Source organism: Microcaecilia unicolor, chromosome 8 (genome assembly GCF_901765095.1).
Source record: "Microcaecilia unicolor chromosome 8, aMicUni1.1, whole genome shotgun sequence".
NCBI lineage: Eukaryota > Metazoa > Chordata > Amphibia > Gymnophiona > Siphonopidae > Microcaecilia > Microcaecilia unicolor.
Genome location: NC_044038.1, coordinates 150,706,927 through 150,720,991, shown reverse-complemented (window position 1 = coordinate 150,720,991; position 14,065 = coordinate 150,706,927).

The window sequence follows — 14,065 nt, the reverse complement described above, 5'->3', positions numbered from 1 at the left end:
TTTAGTCGTTTGCGGAAGTCGGTTAGTTCGTAGATCGTTTTCAGGTTGCGTGGTAGTGTGTTCCAGAGTTGCGTGCTCATATAAGAGAAGGTTGATGCATGTAGTACTTTGTATTTTATGCCTTTGCAGTTAGGGAAGTGGAGATTGAGGAAAGTTCGGGATGATCTTTTAGCGTTTCTTTCCTAGAAGGAAATCAGCGAATGAACTACGGTATGAGTGGCAGGTGGCGGTGCGAATGTTTAATGACAAATTGGGAAGGGGACTCTGATGACTGAAAACAGACTTCATACCTGTTGAACCCAGGGCTTTTTTTGAGGGGGTATTTGGGGGTACTGAGTACCAGCACCTTTTCCATTGTCTGCAAAAATTGACCCATGGTCCCCAAGTTTTAATGAAAGAGCTGAAGCTCTACACACCAATTCAGCCTTGTCATAGATTCTGTGACTGGTTGCAGGGGGCCTGGCTATTGTGGGGTGGGTCCCTTAGTGATCACCTCACCCCCTGAAGGGTGGCCTGGCATTTGAGTACCGGCACCTTTTTCGCTAGAAAATATGCACTGGTTGAACCAAAATACGTTCGAGCACAGGAATCATCCCGGTGACATAAGTACATAAGTAATGCCATACTGGGAAAAGACCAAGGGTCCATCGAGCCCAGCATCCTGTGCACGACAGCGGCCAATCCAGGCCATGGGCACCTGGCAAGCTTCCCAAACGTACAAACATTCTATACATGTTATTCCTAGAATTGTGGATTTTTCCCAAGTCCATTTAGAAGCGGTTTATGGACTTGTCCTTTAGGAAACCGTCCAACCCCTTTTTAAACTCTGCTAAGCTAACCGCCTTCACCACTTTCTCCAGCAACGAATTCCAGAGTTTAATTACACGTTGGGTGAAGAAACATTTTCTCCGATTTGTTTTAAATTTACTACACTGTAGTTTCATCGCATGCCCCCTAGTCCTAGTATTTTTGGAAAGCGTGAACAGACGCTTCACATCCACCTGTTCCACTCCACTCATTATTTTATATACTTCTATCATGTCTCCCCTCAGCCGTCTCTTCTCCAAGCTGAATAGCTCTAGCCTCCTTAATCTTTCTTCATAGGGAAGTCGTCCCATCCCCGCTATCATTTTAGTCGCCCTTTTCCAATTCTACTATATCTTTCTTGAGATGTGGCAACCAGAATTGAACACAATACTCAAGGTGCGGTCGCACCATGGAGCGATACAACAGTATTCACGTGTATTGAGACCTCAACCATTACCACGTTCAGATTAATTATACTCCTGATTTACGTGGACAGTTATTTAATTTTAAAAAGCAGCAGTAGTGGTTTCATAACCTAAAGATTCCTCGCTGCACATGGCTGCAAAGTCAGATTTTGATCTCATCCTAAGCAGGCTGTAATGGTTTTACTTTACCAAAGTACTGACCAGGCCCAGATTCAAGCATAGGCAATGCCTCTGGTGCCACATTTTGATAGGTGCCAGAGGGTTGCTACTACTACTTACTACTACTTAACATTTCTAAAGCGCTACTACTAGGGTTACGCAGCGCTGTACAATTTAACATAGAGGGACGGTCCCTGCTCAAGGAGCTTACAATCTAAGAGACAAGTGAACGGACAGTCCGATAGGGGCGGTCAAATTGGGGCAGTCTGGATTTAGTGAACGGTAAGAGTTAGGTGCCGAATGCAGCATTGAAGAGGTGGGTTTTAAGCAAAGACTTGAAGATGGGCAGGGAGGGGGCTTGGTGTAAGGGCTCAGGAAGGTTGTTCCAAGCATAGGGTGAGGTGAGGCAGAATGAGCGGAGCCTGGAGTTGGCAGTGTTGGAGAAGGGTACAGAGAGGAGGGATTTGTCCTGTGAACGGAGGTTACGGGTGGGAACATAGGGGGAGATGAGGGAGGAGAGGTAGTGAGGGGCAGCAGACTGAATGCATTTGTAGGTAAGAAGGAGAAGCTTGAATTGAATGCTATGTCTGATTGGAAGCCAGTGATGTGACCTGAGGAGAGGGGTGTTATGAGTAAATCGGTTTTGGTGGAATATGAGACGTGCCGCAGAGTTCTGAACAGATTGAAGGGGGGATAGATGGCTAAGTGGGAGGCCAGTGAGGAGTAAGTTGCAGTAAAGGCAAGAGGTAATGAGAGCATGGACGAGAGTTCGGGTGGTGTGTTCAGAGAGGAAAGGGCGAATTTTGCTGATGTTAAAGAGGAAGAAGCAGCAGGTCTTGGCAGTCTGCTGGATATGCGCAGAGAAGGAGAGGGAGGAGTCAAAGATGACTCCGAGGTTGCGGGCAGATGAGACGGGGAGGATGAGGGTGTTATCAACTGAGATAGAAAGTGGAGGAAGAGGAGACGTGGGTTTTGGTGGAAAGACGATGAGCTCGGTCTTGGACATGTTCAGTTTCAGGTGGCGGTTGGACATCCAGGCAGCAATGTCGGATAGGCAGGCTGATACCTTTGCCTGGGTCTCTGCGGTGATGTCTGGTGTAGACAAATATAGCTGGGTATCATCAGCATAGGGATGATACGAAACCATGAGATGAGATCAGGGCGCCCAGGGAAGAGGTGTAGATTGTTAAGTAGTAGTAGTAGTAGGTTGCTACTCTTGCCTAGGCTTAAATTTGGGCCTACTGCAGCTGTGAAACACAGCAAGGTGGAAGTGGGACTTTACCAAGTAACCAAGGCTCACCACAGGTTAAAAAGTATCCAAACGTTTATTTGCCAGTGGTAAATCTGACCCAGTAAAAAGGACTCAACACGGGCCATGTTTCAACTGGACAACCTTCCTCAGGGGTCAAATCCTTCAAATCAATAACTCCACAGAGTTGAATAAACATGTAGTACAACGTACTCCTGTAGTGATGGGATCACTACTTTGGAGAAATTGCTTCTGCTAGCGTGGCAAGCCATCGCTGAGGCATGGATCCCCCGCAGGAGCCAGTAATTTATTTTTAAAATTTAATATATTTATTACCCGCATAATCCAAAAGTACTTGGCGGCAAATAAATCAACATGTATAATAAAATCACAAAACCAAAAAAAATATATCACACATATTTTGAACTTGCATACATAAAATATACTTATCACATAGTAACATAGTAACATAGTAGATGACGGCAGAAAAAGACCTGCACGGTTCATCCAGTCTGCCCAACAAGACAAACTCATATGTGTATACCTTACCTTGATTTGTACCTGCCTTATTCAGGGCACAGACCGTACAAGTCTGCCCAGCAGTACTTCCCGCCTCCCAACCACCAGTCCCCGCCTCCCATCACTGGCTCTGGCAGAGACCGTATAAGTCTGCCCTCCACTATCCTCGCCTCCCAACCACCAACCCCTCTTCCCCCCACCTGCTCCGCCCTGTTGTCCCCCTGTTGTCAGACGTGTGGAATAATATATACTTCAATTCCTTCACGAGATGAGGCAGTGACCGAGAATCCAATCTTTTTGTAAAACTGTTTTCACATTTCTTCAGTCTGTTCTGGGGCATCATTTGGTTTTTACATTTGAGGGTGCCTTTTATTGCTCCAAGACTGCTTTTAAGACTTGTAAATTTCTGGTGAGAGGTTATTTTTGATGAAGTCATGTATCCTCTGGGGGAGGAAAAAAAATCCTCAATCATTGGTTATTGGATTATCCACTGTCCATTTGGTACTGGAGGAACAAGCTCCACGCTCTTATGATCTGAGAATTGCAAGGGGCCCATTTATCACAAACGGCAATGGATTTCTGGAGGTTTGGGATGCCTACCCACAAAAGATTTCACCAACAGCGCATAGTCAGGTTTTGAATAAATTCTCGTTAGGACACTAATTGGTGCTCATGATCTGTGGGAACCAGGCATGGTTTTGTGTGTGTGGTGGGGGGGGGGGGGGGGGAAGGGGGGTTCAACAACCAAGACCAGTGGTTAGTTTTGTTTTGATGCCTTGTACGATTTTGTTTTTGCATGTTTGGCATCATCAAACCATATATGTGTCTTTGTTCAGTAACACTCCAGTGCTGACAGGCCCTGGATCTCCCATAGGAGCCAGTAACTTATTATTTTATTTAAGATATTTATTCCCGCACAATCCAAATCTACTTGGCGTCAAATAAATCAACATGCATAATAAAATCACAAAACCAAAAATACAACATATCACACATATCTGGAACTTGCATACATAAAATATATAGCTCTCCTCAGATTGCGGTGATTCTCAGGAAGCATTGGAAAATTATGTGCACTCAGGACATCTTCAAGGATCACCATTTGATGCTATCATATGTAAGGAATAATAATTTACAAGACCATTTGAGTTACTTGGATGTGTGGTCTAATCGCCATCCGCAGAAGGGTTGGCATGTCAAGTCTGGTCATTGCTCTATTTGCCAAGTTACTATTGAAGCCTTAAGCTTTTATGCTGCTGATGGAAAAGAATTTATTTTGTGATATAACACTACCTGTGACTCTAAGAATGTAGTGTACTTATTTCGGTGCCCTTGTGATCTTGTTTACATAGGGCACACTACACGTCAATTTAAGACTACAGTCATTGAGCATCTGCACTGTTTAAATCATAGTAAATGGGAATTTCCTATGGTACACCATTGTGTTCAGGTTCATCATCAGTTTGACCATCTCAGATGTATGGTGATTGATCAAGTGAAATTGGGTAAGAGAGGGGGGGATATTAAAAAGATCCTCTGGTGTTGTCATGTCCCCTACCTCAACACAAGCGGCGTCCTCGGGCTGCGCAGGGTCCCGTTGACACGCACACTTGGCCCTGAGCCATGTGTGTGTGGTTCTTCTCTGGCTGCAGGCTCCTTGATTGCTTTGTTTTCATGCACTTGGCTCTGCTTTCTCTCTGCCTGGCTTCCAGGCTCCTTGATTGCTTTGCTTCCACCCACCTGGGTCTGCTCTTCCTCTGCCTGGCTTTCCTTGCTTCTCTCCTATTGGTCTTCCAGTTCCTCCTTCCCCTGCTCTTGTCCTATGGCTGTGCCCCTTCTCCCTGCTGATGTCAGATGCCAGCACTTTATCAGCTGAGCTCTCCCTAGACTCCTTGCTTCGGCTTCTACTTTGGTAGGTGTTACTTGCACAGTAGTGTGCTTCTCCTCTACTTTGTTCTTCGTTACTGACTCTGCATGTACCTGGATTACTCTTGTGTCTGCTGCCTGCCTACTGACTCTGTCTGTACCTGGATTACTCTCATGTCTGCTGCTGCCTGCCTACTGACTCTGCCTGTACCTGGATTACTCTTGTGTCTGCTGCCTGCCTACTGACCTTGCCTGTACCTGGATTACTCTAGTGTCTGCTGCCTGCCTACTGACTCTGCCTGTATCTGGATTACTCTCGTGTCTGCTGCCTGCCTACTTACTCTGCCTGTACCTGGATTACTCTTGTCTCTGCTGCCTGCCTCCTGACCTTGCCTGTAACTGGATTACTCTCGTATCTGCTGCCTGCCTACTGACTCTGCCTGTACCTGGATTACTCTCGTGTCTGCTGCCTGCAGAACCTGGTCCAAGTACCGGGCTTGGCAGCACTCTACTTGGTACAAGAACTCACAGGTCTGACAGGCGTAAAGAGCAACAGTGGATCTTTACATTTCAAACAACAGAACCGCAAGGTTTAAACTGAAATATTGAATGGAATGTTTACTTTTTGAGGGACAGCTGAGGCATGTGGAATGGAGTCTGTGGTTTTCAGTCATTGATGACGTCAACTTCCAGTTCTGATTAGCTGGCCGGTAACGCTGGGGATTTAAATCTCTTGGCATTCTACCTTCTGTCAGCACCATCTTTGTTGTTAGATAACACTGTAAACAAGTGACTAAGTTTGAAAGCAGTTTCTTTCCTGAAGCAGCCATTATACGGGCTAAACAAGGCGCTCTTGTTGGGAGAAACAGGCACTCTTGGAGTGAACTGGGCGCTCTATTGTTAAACATTCCCTGTACATGACCGGTGTAGTGGAAGATGCAATCGAAAAGTGATTGATCAAGAAGTTTGGTGAGTGGCAAGTATCCTTACTAAGCAAGAAGTGTGATCGGCTGGCGGTCGGCCAGTGTCGGGTTTTGAGGCACAACGGGTTCTACAGATGGAACTGTAACAGTGTTTGCTATTGTAACCTCATTTGCTACCTTTATTGCTGCTCCAATTGTAATTTTCACTTTAACTATGAACATTGAGTGAGTTTCCTTTTGAAGAAAGGTTTTTGAACGTTCCAACATCGCCCATACCAGTTTCATTGTCCATAGGGTCTTCATTGTTTAGGTACTGCACCTAGGGGTCTTTTTTGTATTTTTTGATTTTGTGTTCTCACTTTCTTGCCCCTTTTTTTGGACATAAGGTTTTTGAAACCATCTGTTTTTGTCTGTTTTCAGAGTTTTTTTGGATGTTTTTTTTCCTTTGTTCTTTGATGGGGACCAGTGATAGTACCTCGCTCCCTTTGAAATTGAGGGTTTGAAGACTGTGAGTTTTCCCCTTTTGGGAAATGTTTGAGGTTCCAGTTGTTTAAAATTCTTGAAGATTTTTTGATTGAAATCTTCGGGCGTTAGGAGGTGAGACACACAATCATTGTGTTAAGTTTCAAGCTTCTTAGTATTTAGATATTGTTATTTTAAGTTTGAAAATCCCCTGATTTGAGGTATACATAAAATATACTCATCAAATCATATATGTGTCTTTGTTCAGTAACACTTCAGCGCCGATAGGCCCTGCGATGCCCTGCCTCTTGCATGGGTTTCTATAGTGACAGAGGAGAGGGTGGGGTATCGCAGGGCCTAGCAGTGCATAAGTGCTGGAGTGTTATTGAACAGAGAAGCACTGCTGGCTGCTGTGGAGGATCTATGATGGGGCACAAATAAAAGGAGGACCTAGGCAAGGGCAAGGGGGAGAAATCCTCTCCGGTGATTTGGGAGGGGTTCTTCCAATCCCGCTTTGCCTATGGGCACTCACAACATAAATCTGGCCTTGATCCTGACTTCTTCCTACTTTGTGTAACAGAGAGGGTGACTATCAGAGCTCCTGGCTTGCTGAAGACAGCAGCAAAGCTATCACATTGCTTCAATGTAATTCTATCAAAATCCTTTCAGGCATCACAGATCAATCTGACAAGCTAAGACCACAGGATAACAACACTGCACTTCCACAGAACCAAGTAATATTTTACTGGCAGAGTTTACGTTCAAATATTTGAAAGGTGTTAATCCACAAACAAACCTTTTTCAGAGACGGGAAGGTGGCAGAACTAGTGGACATGAATTGAGGTGGGGGGGGGGACAGACTCAGGAATAATGTCAGGAAGTATTTTTTCACAGAGAGGGTGATGGATATGTGGAATGCCCTCCCGCGGGAGGTGGTGGAGATGAAAATGGTAATGGAATTCAAACATGCGTGGAATAAACACAGAGGAATCCTGTTTAGAAAGAATGGATCCACGGAACCTTAGCGGAGATTAGGTGGCGACACCGGTAATTGGGAAGCAAAACCGGTGCTGGGCAGACTTCTACGGTCTACGCTATGATCATGACTGAATAGATATGGATGGGCTGGAGTGTAAATTTTAAGGGGTTTTGACGTTAGCTTCAGAACTTAGTACAAGAACAGTGCTGGGCAGACTTCTACGGTCTGTGCCCTAAGAATGGCATGGACAAATCAAACTCGGGTATAAAGTATCACATACCATGTAAAATGAGTTTATCTGGATGGACCGTACAGGTCTTTATCTGGCATCATTTACTATGTTACTATGTAAAATGTAGGAGCCTTTCTATAAAAACAGGCAGAGGAAAAGCTGATATGACAAGCAGATACAAGCATGCTTCAGAATGGTTTCTTTTCAAGCTAGTTTCGTGGTGCAGTGTTTCTCACTCTAGTTTTAAGCAGCTGTCCAGACAGTTGGGTTTTCAGGATATCCACAATGGAGGAGTAGCCTAATGGTTAATGCAGTGGGTTCTGGATCCTGGTATCCTGGGTTTGATTCCCACTGGAGCTCCTTGTGACCTTGGGTAAGTCACTTAACCCTCCATTGCCTCAGGTACAAAAACTGAGACTATGAACCCTCTAGGAACAGAGATCGTACTGCTTATGATGTGAGATTGTTCTCTGCTTTGAACTTGGTGGCTAAACTGATTATAAATTCCAGAATTAAAATATATCTGCAAAAGGTTTACATGCACTTCCTTCATTGTATGTAAATCTATTTCATGCACATTCACTATGGATGTCTTGTAAACCAGATAGGCTAGGTAGGGGTAGTTGAGAAATGCTGCTTGGGTACATATTATATTCTAGAGAAGCATGAAAACAGTTTTACGCTATTATCTAAATTTAGCAAAGCAAATAAGGAAGCGGTTGCTTTCTTCAGCTACCACGATTTACATTTTTGACTATTACATGTCTTCCCTTTCCTTACTGGTTATGTTCATGAAGTATGGTTGAATCTGCCCATAATGCCCTTTGCTTACAGAAACCATCAGCTGGCTACTGTAAAAACTGTACCCTATTACCATGTCCAGCACCCCTGATGTATTTCAGATAAAGGAAACCTTTTAGCACCACAAATCTAATCGACATGGTTCTATAAGAGCTCAGATGACATCATGATAATATTTCCCGTTAAGAGTCTTAAGTGCATTAGGCAGCAAGTGATAAATGGAACTGTCGAATGAAGTTTATATCAGTAACTTTTAGACCTGCTGGCCTGTGGAAGAAGATGTGATCTGAGCTAGAAAAATATTGGTGATGTCATGGTAGTGCAGAAACTCGCCTGGCCTTCCCACAAATCAACTGGTGTAATGCCATCTGCAGCACAGGGCAATGTTTAGTAGGGTAAATCATTTTTATTCTTTGAAACTTGGTGCAAATTATTATTTATAGATCACTTTTTACTAGGTCCAGCTATGTGCTCAGGCAGGCTGGACCATCAGCATAAGCTCTGTAGATCACCATAAGTCCTGAATGAATGCAAATCAATCATCCTCTGAAATACAAAAACCCCACTTCATCAATTTATAGTACCCGTTTCAGTATCACAGAAGTCATATTGTTTGAAGATATTTTTCATCTTGATTCTTTTTCTTTAGATTTTGTATTTTTGATTTTTTTTTAAAGGCAAATATATTTTGAAAAGTATTGTAAACCACTTAGGGGACAATTGTTTAAAAGGCACTATAAGGGATCCTTTTACCAAGCTGCAGTAAAAAGAGCCCTGCTCTAGCGGCAGGGGCCATTTTTTCCACGTACTGCGGCCCATTTTACTGCAGCGGGTCAAAAAGGCTGAAAATATCCATGGCCATGTTGTAACCAGGTAGCACGCGACACACCCCGATTACCTCCGGGTTAGCACTGCTATAAAAAATACGGGCCGATTTTCCGTAGCCCTGGAAATGGCGTGTGCTGGGGCTGGAACTACCGCAGGTGCCCATGTTGGGCCAGTGGCAGCTCCAGATTAGTGTGCAGTAAGCTCGCATTGGTCTTACTGCCGCTTTGTAAAAGGGTCCATAAATTTGACGCCCAAACTCTAGCTGCTAAGCTAGTGTTGTATAACAGCAAATTTGTGCATCTAATCCATTATAGAATAGTACTGTAAGTCAGTAATTAGGCAGCTAAATTTAGGTGCCACCACTTATGCTTGTTCTATGAGCCATGTTAGTACACTTAGGAGCTCATTTTTCAAAGCACATAGACTTACAAAGTTATGTGGAAGGGCATTCCAATATGACATCTAAGTCCAACTTTGGACGTTTTGCTCAAAACGTCCAGAATCCGAATAGCAAATATAGCCATTTTCAAAACAGCAAAATGTCTATCTTTTTTTTGAAAATGGTCACTTGCTAGATGGTTTTGTGCTCTGTGCATTTATCTATTTTTGGTCCATTTTTGGGAAAAAAAAACTCCATCTAAGTGAAAAATGCACAAACGTCATTGGGATGTAGGAGGAGCCAGCATTCTTAGTAGACTGGCCACACAGATATCCCTGCAGAACAGCGGCACCCTAGGGAGGGCACTGCAATGGATTTCACCTAAAAACTGTCAGGTATACATCTCACTGTTGCTCCCTCATATTGTATAGTGAGCCCTCCAAAGCCCAACCAAAACCTACTGTACCCAACTGTATACCACTACAATAGCCCTTATGGCTGCAGGTGTCACCCATGTGTGGGTACAGTAGGTGTTTGGTGGATTTTGGAGGGCTCACAATTTCCACCACAAGTGTAACATTCAGAGTGGATTATGGGCCTGGGTCCCCGTCTCCATAGTGCATTGCACTCGACCACTAGGCTACTCCAGGGACCTACTTGCTGCTCTAATAGGACTGGCTATAACATCTGAGGCTACTATTACTACTACTACTACTATTTAGCATTTCTATAGCACTACAAGGCGTACGCAGCGCTGCACAAACATAGAAGAAAGACAGTCCCTGCTCAAAGAGCTTACAATCTAATAGACAAAAAATAAATAAAGTAAGCAAATCAAATCAATTAATGTGAACGGGAAGGAGGAGAGGAGGGTAGGTGGAGGCAAGTGGTTACAAGTGGTTACGAGTCAAAAGCAATGTTAAAGAGGTGGGCTTTCAGTCTAGATTTAAAGGTGGCCAAGGATGGGGCAAGACGTAGGGGCTCAGGACGTTTATTCCAGGCATAGGGTGCAGCGAGACAGAAGGCGCGAAGTCTGGAGTTGGCAGTAGTGGAGAAGGGAACAGATAAGAAGGATTTATCCATGGAGCGGAGTGCACGGGAAGGGGTGTAGGGAAGGACGAGTGTGGAGAGATACTGGGGAGCAGCAGAGTGAGTACATTTATAGGTTAGTAGAAGAAGTTTGAACAGGATGCGAAAACGGATAGGGAGCCAGTGAAGGGTCTTGAGGAGAGGGGTAGTATGAGTAAGGCGACCCTGGTGGAAGACGAGACGGGCAGCAGAGTTTTGAACCGACTGGAGAGGGGAGAGGTGACTAAGTGGGAGGCCAGCAAGAAGCAGATTGCAGTAGTCTAAACGAGAGGTGACAAGGGTGTGGATGAGGGTTCTGGTAGAGTGCTCGGAAAGAAAGGGGCGGATTTTACGGATGTTGTAAAGAAAGAAATGACAGGTCTTGACAATCTGCTGGATATGAGCAGAGAAGGAGAGAGAAGAGTCAAAGATGACCCCAAGGTTTCGAGCTGAGGAGACAGGGAGAATGAGAGAGCCATCAACAGAAATAGAAAACGGGGGGAGCAGGGAGGTGGGTTTGGGGGGGAAAATGAGAAGCTCGGTTTTAGTCATATTTAATTTCAGGTGGCGTTGAGACACCCAGACAGCAATGTCAGACAAGCACGCTGAAACTTTGGTTTGGATGCAAGGTGAGATATCAGGGGTAGAAAGGTAGATTTGGGAGTCATCAGCATAGAGATGGTAGGAAAAGCCATGGGATGAGATTAATGAACCAAGGGAAGAAGTGTAGATAGAAAAGAGGAGGGGACCAAGAACAGAACCCTGAGGTACGCCGACAGGCAGAGGGATAGAAGTAGAAGAGGATCCACCAGAGTGAACACTAAAGGTGCGGAGGGAGAGGTAGGAAGAGAACCAGGAAAGGACAGAGCCCTGGGAATCCAAGTGAGGACAGGGTATCGAGAAGTATGCTGTGATCGACAGTGTCAAAAGCAGCGGAAAGATCAAGAAGAATGAGGATGGAATATTGACCTCTGGATTTAGCCAGTAATAGGTCATTGGAGACTTTAGTAAGCGCAGTTTCGGTTGAGTGGAGAGGGCTGTCATACAGGCTTGTATGTAATATTTGTTTTACATCTTTGGGGGGTGGAAGGGGGTCAGTGACCACTGGGGCAGTAAGAGGGGCCATTCCTTTCTTCCTCCAGTGGTCACCTGGTCATTTATGGCACTTTTTTGTGGCTTAGTCAATGTTGATCCAACCCAAGATCAATACTGTTCACCACAATTGATAATCTCAAGAAAACCAAAAAGAACAGTACAATTGTGTTTTCGAGGGAAAAGTCTCAACTTTACGGCAACAACTTTAAACTGTTATGTTGCACGTACAACATGATGACTTTTTGTACGTGCAACATAACAGTTTAAAGTTGTTGCCGTAAAGTTGAGACTTTTCCCTCGCAAACACAATTGGACTGTTCTTTTTGGTTTTCTTGAGATTAGTCATTGTTGAAACAGGTCTAGTTCAATACACCTTAGTTTTAGTCCTGGACATTTTCACTTTGTTCCATTATGGCTGAAAAACAATTAGGTCTTAGGAGCACTCAAATCCTGCCCTTAACATGCCCCCTTGAGATTTGGATGCTCTGCAGACAAACTGCATAGAAAAACATCTGGAGAATGGGTTTTGAAATACCAATTTGGATGTTTTGATGAGAAAAATGTCCAAATGCTGCTTTATGCCACTTTTTAAGATGTTTTTCTCTTTCAAAAATGAGCACTGTGAATAACCTACGTAACATCGTAAGTCTATGTGCTTTGAAAATGAGCCTCTATGGCACTTAACATTTGAGCACCAAATGTTAGGTGTCTATCTTTTGGCACACTATATTTATTTTATTTTTTATTTTTATTTGTTATATTTGTACCCCACATTTTCCCACCTATTTGCAGGCTCAGTGTGGCTTACATGATACCGGAGAGGTGTTAATAGACTCCGGAGTAAAGCAAATACAGATAATGGTTAAGAGTTAGAGTTATATATAGAGTTAGAGGTTAGGGGGTCATTTTATAAAGGCATTTTTGCAGGTAAAGGCCTATAGGTCTCATTTTTGAAAGAGAAAAACATTTAAAAAGTGGAATAAACAGCAGTTGGATGTTTTGCTTGCCAAATGCTATTTTCGAAACCTATTTTGCAGATGTTTATCTATGCAGGCCATCTGAAGTGCATCCAAATCACAAGGGGACACGGGGGCATGTTGGGGGTGGCAGGGCATTCCTAACACATCAAGGACTACAATTTAAATATTTTGGTCTAGGCCTGCTTTTTTATGTCTAAGCCAGAAAAAGATGCCCCAAATGACCAGATGAACACTGACCCCTTTTCACTCCTCAAAGATGTGAAAGAAACTGTACATACCAGCCTCTATGACAGCCTCAGATGTTATAGCCAATCCTATTAGAGCAGCAGGCAGGTCCCTGGAATAGCCTAGTGGTCAGTGCAGTGCACTGTAGAGAAGGGGACTTGTGGTGGAAAGTGTGAGCCCTTCCAAACTCACCAAAAACCTAGTGTACCCACATATAGGTGACACCTGCAGTCATAAGGGCTATTGTGGTGGTATATAGTTGGGTATAGTAGGTATATGTCCTTATGAGATCGAACGTGTCCCTGATGCAGGCAATTTCTTGCCGAAACATGTTGGATTTTTATTAACACACTAGTAAAACAGGCCCGTTTCTGATACAAATGAAACGGGCGCTAGCAAAGTTTTTCTCAGATTGTGTATGTTTGAGAGAGTATGTGTGAGATTGACTATGTGTGTGAGAGAGAGAGTGAATGTGTGAGTGTGTGTGTGACAGAGAGAGATTGAGACTGCTGGGTGCGAGTGTGTCTCCTCTGTCCTCCCTCCAGCCTCCCAGTGATTCTCCTCTCTCCCCTGCTCCCCCTCCAGCCACCCAGCCATTCTATTTTTTCCCTTGCCCCCTCCAGCCACCCACCGATGCTCTTCTCTCCCCTGCCCCCCCTCCAGCCACCCAGCGAGTCTCCTCTGTCCCCTGCTCCCCCTCCAGCCACCCAGCGATTCTCCTGTGTCCCCTGCCCCCCTCCAGCCACCCAGCGATTCTCCTTTTTCCCTTGCCCCTCCTCCAGCCACCCAGCGATTCTCCTTTTTCCCTTGCCCCCCCTCCAGCCACCCAGTGAATCGCCTCTCTCCCCTGCTCCCCCTCCAGCCACCCAGCGATTCTCCTGTGTCCCCAGCCCCCCTCCAGCCACCCAGCTATTCTCCTGTGTCCCCTGCCCCCCCTCCAGCCAGCCAGCGATTGTCCTATCTTCCCTGCCCCCCCTCCAGCCACTCCTCCACTTTAATCAGCAGATATTAAGTTCCCCCCATGTGCTACAGAAAAGCACCGAGCTCATCCTATATAATAAAACACAC